General features: G+C 50.4%; 1 long non-coding RNA gene across 1 annotated transcript in view; it reads left to right on the plus strand.

The window, feature by feature from the left end:
- Positions 1 to 8844, plus strand: part of LOC128918005 (uncharacterized) — a 49431-nt gene extending 40587 nt beyond the window's left edge. The window contains exon 3 of the long non-coding RNA XR_008469428.1: positions 8520 to 8844. This is a non-coding gene — a long non-coding RNA (uncharacterized LOC128918005). The remainder of the gene's footprint in view (positions 1 to 8519) is intronic.
- The last annotated feature ends 2856 nt before the right edge of the window (positions 8845 to 11700 follow it).

Raw genomic sequence — 11700 nt, forward strand, 5'->3', positions numbered from 1 at the left:
CAGCAGGAGCCACGGCTCGGCTCTTATCGGCTGCTTCTGAGAAGTAATGAAGCAGCTCCCGAACATAGGCTGTGAGGAAAAATGCGTGCCATCCAGCAGCTCCATGTTGGGCTCTGGAGAACGGTATTCTTATCAGACAGCATGTGATAATTTCAGTCTTTCCCTGCGTAATGTTGTCTCGGAGCAGCACAAACCCCGTCTCATTCCTACTAACCGTTCCTCAGATGAGGTCTTATTGCCCAGAGAAGCGAGGTTGCCAAGGAGGAAAAAGAAGACAGGCAGTTGTGAGTGTCCTCCTGGGATAATGCTCACCTCAAGAAGGCTGCACATCACCGAGGCGTTGCATCCCCGCTTTTCCCCATGGGACATTCCCAGATGAGGTGCCCCCGGCCATCTCGCTCCTCCCAGCATCAGGTGGACCTTGCATTAAAATTGCCTGTGGGTGTTCTTGATGGGAAGCCAGTGCAGAAGCATCCCCTCTCTCGGGAAGCGCTGTTGGACAGGCTGGTCTGTGCTCTGCTGGAACGCGGGGACCACAGGGCTCTCAGAGCATCCCCCCCAGGGCAGCAACATCCCTTAGCTGTGGCTCAAGGGGCACAGCGCGAAGGGACAGACGGGACCCGATGGCTCTCAGTCTCTCATGGGGCTTTGAAGGGGAATTCCCCCAAGCCCTGCGGTGCCGTGTCGTGTCATGGATTAAATTCCTTCTGAAAGGCAAAACCAAAGCTCATGGGTGCAGATTACGGGGAGGCATGGATGCTGTCTGCATCTGCAAGGTGAACGCTTCACTCTACAAAGTACAAAATGCATGAGGCTGTTGAGACCGGTTTAGGGACCCCAATGCTTTCTGATTTTTGCTAACAACACGTCTTGAAGCTGCAGGTCACTGAGATGCCTGGTCAGGGGAAGAGGGAAAGGGCACACTGCTGCTATGTCTGATGCCTCCCCTCCCCTCCCTGCTCTTTTCGCTACCTGTGCATGGAGAGGATCCTCAAAGCAAAAAGCATATGTTTATATTTCTGGTTCATTCCAGATGTTTTTTCCTTTAGATGGGAAGATAAAAAGCCCGTGGCGTGTGGCGAGACGCTTATGTTAAACAAAAATGCTGCAAGGAGATGTATTTAAGGCCCAAGTCATCCAGGATATATTTTCAGAGCATTGCCCTAGGATCGGGAAAGGTTGGAATACCCTGTGCAATGCGTTAAAATATCCTACAACTCCTTCTGCAGGGGCATAACCCCATAAACCCAGGTGTTGCCCTGGTACGGCGCAGGGACCTGCTCCTCTCTCCCCAAGCTGCCTCCCATTTACTTGAATTTTCTGGTGCACCACAGCAGGCACCTTGCACGGTTGGTCACCTTTAATGGCTGCTCAACAGCAGAGATTTAATTAAATTAGCAGGTTCAAAAACAAACGTGGAAATGAAGAGAAAATAGGCCTGGCGTGTTAAGCATAAAAAAAATTCATCACTTAACAGTGACATTAACAAATGATGTTCATTACTTATTTTTCCAACTGACCAAGCCTGGTCTCTGATGGAGATGTAGGGGATTCCAGTAATTCTCTTTTAATCATTTCACTTTGCATGATGGAAGATGGGAGCCGCTCACCAGTGACACGGCGCTGGGCTGTGGAGGAGATGCGATTCTTTATGAGAGACGAGTCCATGTTTTGTCTTGGCGCCGCATCAATATGACCAGAGACCGAGACAGAGGGAGAGCAAAGTGCGGCAGCGTTTTAATCAGAGGGCAGGTTTTAATTCACAGGCTCCGAAGAGCCTGCTGATCAGCTTTGCTTCCATGTGGCAGCACCTCCAGAGAGGAAATAAAGAACAGAAGGGTGTAAAGCAGTGTAATTTCAGAGCAGCCAGCAGCAAGAGACAAAAAAAGCTACGTTGCTTTTTGCTTTAGCCCCCCTGGAAGATCCATCCTTGTTGTGAGTCTCTGATGAATTCCTAAAAACCCCATGATTTTATTTATATTTCTGTGTTGCTCGTTGCTGTTTGCCTGTGTTATCTGCCACCATCCGGTTTCACCTCTGTGGGTTGTGCTGCGCATCCCGTATCGGACCCTGCTTTCATCCCCAGATTTCATAAATAAACTTTGCAAAAAAAAAAAAAAGGGGAGATGGGAACTTGGATGCTGACTACGTCTCTCTCCATCAGTGTTTGACGTGGAGGAGGTTATACGCTGCTATAGCTGCTTTACTTTCTTCCCGCTCACCCTTTGAAGCCGCTGCCCCTGTGCCTTTTTCCATATGCAGAAGCGTTTGTGGCTGGTTGAGTGACGGTGTTTGCTTTTGCAGGCAGATGTGCTCTCGGGGCAACGCGCCTGTGCGTTCGTGTGGGATGTGACGGGACACGCTGTACCACCGCCCAAATGCAAAATAGTACGTAGCTGTCGTTTGCGTCTGGGTTTGTGCTGTAACTGCTGCGGGGGTTGTACGACACGTGCCCTGTATGACATGGGGACCGAACCGCGCGGTGGGAGATGTCCCTCACTGCCCTGCGGTCCTCATTTCTGCATCACAGCACGGACGCCGCACTGCTCAGGCAGAGATGATTTTTAGACGCTGCTAATGAATATAATCATAGAATCACAGGATGGTTCAGGTTGGAAGGGACCTTAAAGATCATGTTGTTCCACCCCCCTGCCCTGGGCAGGGACACCTCCCGCTAGATCGGGTTGCTCAGAGCCTCATCAAGCCTGGCCTTGAACACTTCCAGGGATGGGGCAGCCACAGCTTCTCCGGGCAGGGAAGTGTGCATCTGTATCACCCCTAACAGAGCTCCTAACTCCTACACACCTCAAAAAGGCAACCTCTGCCCCAAAGAGCTTGCAGCAATACCTGGCTGTGCCTTCCTGTAGGGGTTACGGAATCACGGAATCACGGAATCACGGAATCTTCAGAGTTGGAAGGGACCTCTAGAGATCATCTAGTCCAACTCCCCTGCTAGAGCAGGATTGCCTAAAGCACATCCCTCAGGGCTGCATCCAGGCGGGTCTTGAAAATCTCCAGAGAAGGGGACTCCACCACCTGCCTGGGCAGCAGTTACAAACGGATTAATCCTGTAATTCGTTAGTGCATCCCAGCCCAGTGAGGGCTTGTGTTGCTTTGCGAGCGCAGACACACCTGTAATACGCTTCTGAGGCTGTACACAACACTGCAGGCACACAGCGTGGATTCGCGTGCTCGTTCCCCGTGGTGTTATATATGGATTTGTGCCTGTTCCTGCTGGAAATCAGGGCGTCATATTTTATATCGCCCTGCCATACTTCGCCTGTATGACTGCACTGGTGCAAGCAGGCAGTGCCGGCAGCGGGGTCTGTGCCGGGTGCGCGGGGGGCACTGCTGGTCCCGGCATCGTGGCGGGGCTCAGCTCGCTGAGACGTGGGGATGCCGAGCTGGGTGGGTGATTACACCATTTATTACAATGTTCAGCCACTTCTTTGCAGCGTGTGTAGGGGCTGCCCTAACTGCTCCAACTCCCGGCACTGATTTCTTCTCCTTAATTATATCAGAACATTGTTTCCCATCAGTTTTGAGAGGGGCAGGAGTGGAGCGAATAATGTGGGGGGTTAATTTTTTTTTTAAATGCTGGAGGTAGGCAAATAGATTTCAGATAACCTGTTCTGGCTGAGCTAAGAGGAGAAACCAATAATGAGGAGCTGATTGAAATCCGCGGTGATTTCTGTGCTGTTCTAGACAGCTCTGATACAGGAAACTGCTATTGCAAAAAACCTTCCAGCCCTTTTGTGGACGACTTAGCAGCGGATGGGCATTAAAATCTGGGTGCCCATCCCCTTTAATGCTAATGGAACCCAGCCTCCCAGCTCAGCGGATTATGTCTGCGTTCAGCTTAGCAGAAACAGAGTGGGAGTACTGGCAGAGCTCTCCCCATGTGCTATTCTGGGCCAGCTATGCTTCCTCCTCACGCAGTCAAACACTCCCAGCAATATCAGGGACCGTATGGGAGCTGCGGCTTTGCAATACAGCCCTCTGCGTGGTGGCACTTGAGTGGACACAGTCCTGTCCGTCGGTCATGTTGGTCTGTCCAGCAGCAAAACACGGGTGGACGTGGGAACCGTGGTGGGTTCCCATGGTGTGAGGCTGAAAAATCTCAGTCGTCTCCCTCTTCTCCTTCCTGGTAGCTCTGGGGACAATAAATAGATTTCAGGAGAGCATGAAGAGTACCAACGGCACTTTTGCTGTAGTGACCATTGGGCAGTTGAAAGCTCACTAACAGAAAGTGTGACACACGGCACTTTATAGTCCGTGTGTTTATATATAACCCCAAATAGTCCTAAAGGACTTTGCTTTGGGGTGTAAGAAAATCACCCAGTGCTCTCCAGCCAGGCTAGCTCCCTCCGGGCGGTCCATGCAATTATCTCTGCTTTACAGCAGGGAAACTGAGGCACTGCCATGGCAAAGCCAGACTGCCCAACACACCGCTTCATGGAGCTTGGAGAGCCCCCAGGTAACCTCCCCCAGGTGGTTTAAAATGAAGGAAACACAGTTAGATTGTCTGGTTCTCCAAAGGAGAGGCGTCCGTGGTGTAGCCAGGGCTGACGGGAGGCAGGGACATGGGCACTTCGCTTTCTTTACCAAGACTCAGGAACATGCCAGGCAAACCCTGAAGCTCCCAAAAGGTCCTGGGTTCCCCATGGAGAAGACAATGGGATCTTGGCTGCCCTGGGTTCACCAGGGAGACACTGTGCCATGACCCCTCGTGAACACTAAACATGAGCAAGCAGGAGCGAGCGGCTTCCTCCTCCAGCCCCCGTTATTGCTGTCCCCAGCGCGAGGAAGGTCTATGCAGGAGCAACTGATGAACTTCATTTATGGAGACCCCAGCTCGGTTCCCAAGGCAGGGTCTGCTCCGCTGCCGTGCCCTGGCTGCACGGATGCTGCGCGGCACAGACCCCAGCACCGGTCCCACGCGGGGCAGTTTCTGCTCGAAGCCTCAGTTTGACTTAGTTTAGGTTTCAGAGGCAACATATAAACATTCCCAGTGAAGACACTTCTTCCAAGGGGCTCAGCCAAGTGGGGTTTCCTCCTCCGTGTTTATGGGAAAGCATTTTGTTTAGACAGAAAAGCAAAGGAGCAGATCCCCGCATTCCTCCCCAGCACATCTCAGCCAGCTCGCCAGCCTCCGGGATGGGAGATTTAGCACAAACTCAAGGGAAATTTGCGTTACGAGTCCCTTATTAAACTCCCAGCAGCGTGTCCGTGAGACGTGAGGCACCACCGGCGGGCTTAGGGGCTGGGAGAGGGTGGGAGGCACCGTTGGTAACACAGACTGAAAATCAAGAGCTACCCTGAGGTTCATTACAGCAGATAAATGCTCCTCCTAAGGACTCTCCTAGCCCACGACTCAATACCGCAGCCTGCTTACAGCCCAGGAAGGCTAAAAGATGTGGAATTGCTTGTACTGTGTTCCTAGGAACTACGAAAGAAAAGATAGTTGGGGTTTTGCCCTTCAGGGCTACAACTAGGTTGAAAATTCACCTCTGTATGAACACCAGCAGAAAGATTTACACCCATGAAGTACCACTCAAAATAGGTTTTAAGTGAGAATTAATTGGTATCTGTACCTCTGAGCAGGGTGAATTTCCCCTGGGCCTGAATAAGTTCTGCCTGAGCCTTTCATGGAGTTATTATTTCTTTCATTAAAGGGGGAGAAAAAGGGATGAAAATCTCCACTGAGAACAGCTGGCTAATTTTCGCTCTTTCTTTATAACAAACTGAGGCCATGATCTGGTTGCTGGCAAGCACAGACCCAACATCTGCAGGAGGAGAGGCCTCTGGCCTCCCCAGCTCACTGGAATTTTCCAGCTGATGTGAAATATTTCCCAAGTTAATGACAGCGTCTGTTGAGGCAGGGATGGGGTAGCCAGGTGGTCAATTTTTTGATACGTAGCTGGGTATCACAGGGCAAGTGACAGAAGGAAAACCCAAGCTTGTGCAGAGCTGGACTCCACAACCATGCTCCGAGGGGTTAGGTTTTCCTTCCATCCAAGGGAACAGGAACCTCATAAGGTCATGTTGGCCTTGTCCAGTTTGCACCTTGATTCACCTTGATTTGGGGGACCGGTATAAGGGAAGGGTCTAATATCAGTCCCGTGTCTCAAAAGATCCACCATCAGTCTCATAAACACTGATACCATGGTCTCCTCACCAGCAAATTTCCAAGAGCTTTACTCAGCAGGTCAATAAAGCTGTTTGTCTCCATGCCCACCTTGGGAAAATGAGGCCCAGTGCTGAGAAGTGACTTCCCAAGCTCGCCTGTCCAGCAGCACCATCAACCTCCTAAGGGCCAATGCATGGGAGGGCTCGTCCTTCACCTCCCATACCTTTGTGATTTGACTCCAGATGCTTCCAAAAGTCCTTTCAGGGCTGATCGATGGGTTCAGCATGAAATGAGACAGGGGGATGCACCCAGGGTACCTGCAGAGCAGTGATCGCATTTCCATTGGTATTTGCAGGACTGGCGCTGGGGGAGAAGGTGAGGAGTGAAAGCATCAGGACCAATCTCACCTCTAATTCTCATCAAGCTGAAATCCCCGGATAGGGGCATGGGAAGGCCCCAAATTAGCTAACTTATTTAGTCTTAGAGACTAAGTGCCCTGGAGTGGTGATCCAGCAACTCTCACCTCCGAGCCCCTAAACACCCTCCATCCTCCTCAAAGTTCAGCCGCAAAACAAAGGGAGCCAGCTCCTGAGCAGGGACACGCCGGGCATCCGCGGGAAGGAGGCGGCTCAGGGGTTAAGGCTCTTGGCAGCATTTCAGTTGTACGATGCAATAAAATATTTTATGACATTTTTACAATATTGTGCAATGGGATTTTGAGACCTCAAAAGAAAACACTATGTAAAAGTAAGATGCAGCCGAGTGGAGCAAGCCCAGCAGGTACGAGTTCATCTCCTTCCCTCCCCTCTCTTCCCTTCTCCCGCTGCCCTCACTGCAGGCAGGAGCACTTGCTCCCCAGCCCGGCTTCCCTGGCGCTTCTCGGCACATCTGTGCCGTTTTTATGTGCGTGCCACATACTTCCACAGTGAGCACATATTCCATGTTGCTACAAACAGCCCCAATAAACGTGGGAGCCAAGCGTGCCTAAATATTACAACATATTAAACACCTTTTAGCCTGATCCATAACCTTGTAATTGGTATAAAAATAACAAGACTCATCTTTAAATGGGATTCGACGGTGGCCGTTGTCTGTTTGCTGCACGACATCGCAGCTTGGGACACCGGTGACAGGGCCAGGAGAAGCAAGCCTGCAGCAATCAGCTAAAATCCTAACTTGGTGGCCCCCAAAACTAACTCAAGTGATTCTGAATCCAGGAAAAACACGCTCATCTTGAAAGGATAGGGGGTGTTTCGTTTTACGATGGGACATGGAAAAAGAGCAGATGTCTGAAAGGAAGCGCTGAAGTGAGTTCATCAGAAGTAAAGCTTATCCCAGTGGTTCAGCATCTTCATGACTACGTGGAGGTCACCCGCATTCCAGAAGACCAAGGTCACCTCTGAGCAGTCCTTACTTCCTGGAACAGCCATGGCAAAGAGCCTCCAGCAGACGTGGGATTGTTGCCCAGATGTGCTGAGCACCGTTATCTCTGTCATTGCACCGTTAGTCCTTGTAGGAGATGGTCTAAGGTGAAAGCTCAGCTTGTCTCCAAGCCAGAGATCACTGAGGCTGCAAGAGCATCCTGGGGAAGTGCCACTGTCCTAGGGACAGGACACTGGACGAGCTCAGCCTGGTCAGGACCAGCAGGGTCATTTTGATGATCTTCTGTTCCTGCTCCAGAAACAAGGCTCCCCTTTGAATGCACCAGTTAGATAGAAATTTTGTCTGCCATTCCAAGGTAAATTTGTCCAGGACTGTTCCAGACGCTCTGAGATCAGAGATCGCTACGTAAAAACATGCAGGAGCTTTGAAACAAATCCCAAAGATTGGGTGGTGGAAGAGGAGTCTTTAGCTCCCCCTCGCAGGCTCTTCCTTCCCCGTTTCAACCCTTCTGGTAACAACGTGGGACAGGAATGTACTTTTATAACCGAGGCAGCGACGAGGTTCTTCTGTAATCACTTTATTCCAGGAACTGACACTCTTAAGAAAAATCCCAAATATCACAAGGCTTGGCATAAAATCATACAAATTGGCAACACTACATTTGGAGTGAGGCAAGCTAAGAAAAGCCTAATCCAATCTTATGCTTTAGAGTACCAGCGTAGCGGCAGCAGATTGCCTGGGGTGGTCGGGAAAGAAACGATTGTCCCCGCATGGGACGTGTCCAGGCTCTTGGCGGAGCAGAGAGGGGGTCTCAGAAGAAGCCCCAGCGTTTGAACTTCTGCAGGCAGAGACATCCGACGTCACGCCTTATTTGTCTGATCAAACGGAGCAAATCCCGCGCTCTGATCCTGCTGATGGCTCTAAATTGCTTTAACCGTTGTTAAATGAACCGCACAATATATTTTCTATGTAAGCAATTTTTTTTTCTTCTTCTTCTTTTTAACAGCTCTTCGGCCTGACTTCAGTAGTTGTTTCAGCTCCCTTGGAAGGTACTGCCGAGAAACTGGTGTACGTGAACTGGGTTTGCTCTTTTGTTTCCTCCTGGTGACTGTTCATGTGGTTTTTATTACATGGCTCCAGCCATGCCCAGAGCTTCTTTGCAGTGGATGCTGCACGCCCTCACACGAAGGCACCTCTGTTTGGAAGGGTGTAATTGCAGCTTAATTAGGCAAGAGGGAGAAGGCTGACCTCCATGGGGTCAGCCCTTGGGTTGAGGCTGGACACGAGCCGTCTGGCCCCCCGCAGGCGGGAAGCCTCTGGCTCTTCCCAAAACAGGCTGCCCCTTGGCTTCCCCAGGGGGGGTGAAGCTGCTCTGTGGGAAGTGCAATGGGAAGAGTCGTCACCCATCCCATAAATCCCCCTTGTGTCAGCTCCTGCCTCTCCGCAGCACCGCTTCTCGCTGCCAAAGAAACTCTGTGGGTAAAAGCAACGAGAAAAGTTGTATCTTGAATTGCATTAACGCACCAGCCCGTTTGCTGCTTTGTTACTCAGGAGTTTTCCTCACCCCTTCCAGTTCTGAGGGTCTCATGTCCCTGTCCCCCCCCCACAGACTTCACATTTTTTGCAGTACTTTTGGAACTGGGTCAAACCTGGTACAAATTTAGGTATCAAAAGTTTGAGCAAAACTAACATGTGACACCCTTTGGAAATCACAATGAATCTCTTGCTGCTGGGAAAGGTATTATTTGAAAGCCCCAAATTTTCTCACAGCATGAATTTTCCAGCCAAATAGTTCCCAAATCAAACTGGTCATGAAATGTAAAAAAAAAAAAAAAACACAAACCAAACAAAAACAGGAAAAAATATCCTGGCCATACCTAGCTACCTCTCTCTTCAAATGCTAAATTACTCTGCTTTTCATGTCAAATTTGTAGCAAGTATCTCCAATTATGAGGAGTTTTCCTGGGATATGGTGAGAAGATTCTTTCGGTGTTACAAACTTGCTCCTGAATCTGTGTGCAAAATCCTGGAGGGCTGTTCTCCTGGAAAACATCGTCCTCCCCGACAGAGGTGCTTCCCAGAGTGACACCTCAAGCCGTGGCTCTTCATAAGCCAAAGAACCACTTCTTTGGGGAGCTACGGTTGGAGTGATGTTGTTTTGCTGGGGAACGTGGGCATTATCCTGCTCACACATTTATATCCTGGATATTTGTGTGTTTCATGGGTGACGTAGTGAGTAAAGGATCTTAGTGTTCATCCATCCTTAGCACAATCTGCTTCTCACCTTGGTATTTTCCATGGGGTTTTTGATGAAACTCTTCCAGAGCCACAAAAAAAATAATAATAAAAAAAATCCATCTTGCAGCAGGAGAGGCTCCTGGAGTCCTGAAGAGCTTTGGATGGAGAGCAGGAGCCCTGCAAAGGGACAGGTTGTGCGCCGAATCTCAGCTACATCAGGGTATGGGACACTGCTGGTTGTCCTCCCCTTGACAAATGTCCTTACCGTGAAGGGACCTCTTCGTTGGGCTGCTTCTCCTCTGCCTGCTAAGCCCTGTCAAAGTCACAGCCTCAACCGCTTAAAAACCTTAAAGGAAACAAGAAAAAGCTTTGGCTCAGAGCAAAGAAAGGGTTTTTACAAGGGATGGCAGGAGGGAAAATTTTCTCCTCTGAAGCAGTTGTGACTCCACCACTGGGCATGTCCATGCTCATAACTAGGGATCTCCACAATCCCAGTGAGTGGAAAACCCTTCCCATCTGCCTGCCTGTTTATCCAAGTCCCCCTCCATCATCTCACAGAGTGCCCACCATCGCCTCTCAGTAGTTTTTCCCACTTTGGGCTTTCTTAAGACAAGAGGCCTTTGGTACCCCAGCTTGGGCTCCCAAAGCACCTGCAGATCATCTTGAAGGCTTCTTCTTCCTCTGCCGGTGGCAGTGGCTCTGCTGGGAGAGCTGGGAGTGTGCCTGAACACCTCCCCGGGCACCCTGGCTCCTGGGCCAGCTGCTATCGATGGCATCAGAACTTGGATTACATCAGTTCTTGTGACATTGCCCAACTGAAACCCTGCTCCCCAAGGGAGGCCCGGCTTAATTGACTGTGGTTATTAATATTGTATTATCAGCAGCCAGATGGTCCAGAGACAGGCAGTTTTCATACATTTTACTGATGTCCTTCAGTGGAAAATTATTTCCACTTATCTTTTGTCCTCGTATACTTCAGGTAGAACGAAGTGCTAACAACGGCACCCTCCACCACGAGCAAAGTCACCACGAGGAAGTGCCTGGCTGGGGAGCAGACATGAAAAGGTGTCTGTGCAGGTTTTAATTAAAACAGCTCCATGGAATGGCTGGCGGGTAGGAGGAGGCGGTGGATCCTTCCTGACAAGCCTGGGAAACACCCAGAGCAGCTTTGCTGGGGACGCTCTCCCCTTTGCTGTATTTGTTGGGGGTTTTTGCTTTTGCTGACTTTGACTGGTACTCGAAGAGCTCGCAGTGATGGGTGCTCAAAACACAAAAGCCCCCGGAGGCATCACCGAAGACTTTCCAGGTAAAGCCTCCACGCGCAGACAGACAGGACCCACACAGGTCCTTTGGCCAGTCAAAGCCTAAAACTCAAATGTGGAGTTCAGGAGCGAGGGGAAGAGCACCTTTAACAGCGCGGTCCTGGGAAGAAAAGTGACCGTGGAGAGGTGCTTCAGGGAGGTCTTTAGCCAAGAGTTTTTCTGCCTCCAAGGACAGTCAGATGGGTACCTCTTCATAGGTCATTTCACTTGATCCTAGTTCCAGCATCGCCTATTTGCTCCTTACACACTTGAGATTGCAAATGATGGTTCAGATAAACAGAAAGACCCTGGGCTATATATTGCCAGAGGAAATTGCCCTGTGTTGCTCCGCATGCACCATGGTGTGCAGGGCGGTCCCCACCTGAGGTCCTCAACACTGAGCCCAGTCCTGGTCTGACACCAGCTCACTCCGTGGCCCTTGTCATGTCCCTGGTGCCCACACAGATAGCCCAGCACAGCCCCTTCCTCATACACTTGCAGCATCGTGGCGTAGGCCAAGGCTTGTCCTGCAGGAAAGCATCTCTCCAAGGCATAGTGGTGACAGGGTTATCCAATGACAAGCTACCACCTCCCTCAAAGTGTCACCAGCACGTCAGATTGGGGATGAAGACCTCTGTCGTTAACTCC

The sequence above is a fragment of the Rissa tridactyla genome, chromosome 15 (genome assembly GCF_028500815.1).
Source record: "Rissa tridactyla isolate bRisTri1 chromosome 15, bRisTri1.patW.cur.20221130, whole genome shotgun sequence".
NCBI lineage: Eukaryota > Metazoa > Chordata > Aves > Charadriiformes > Laridae > Rissa > Rissa tridactyla.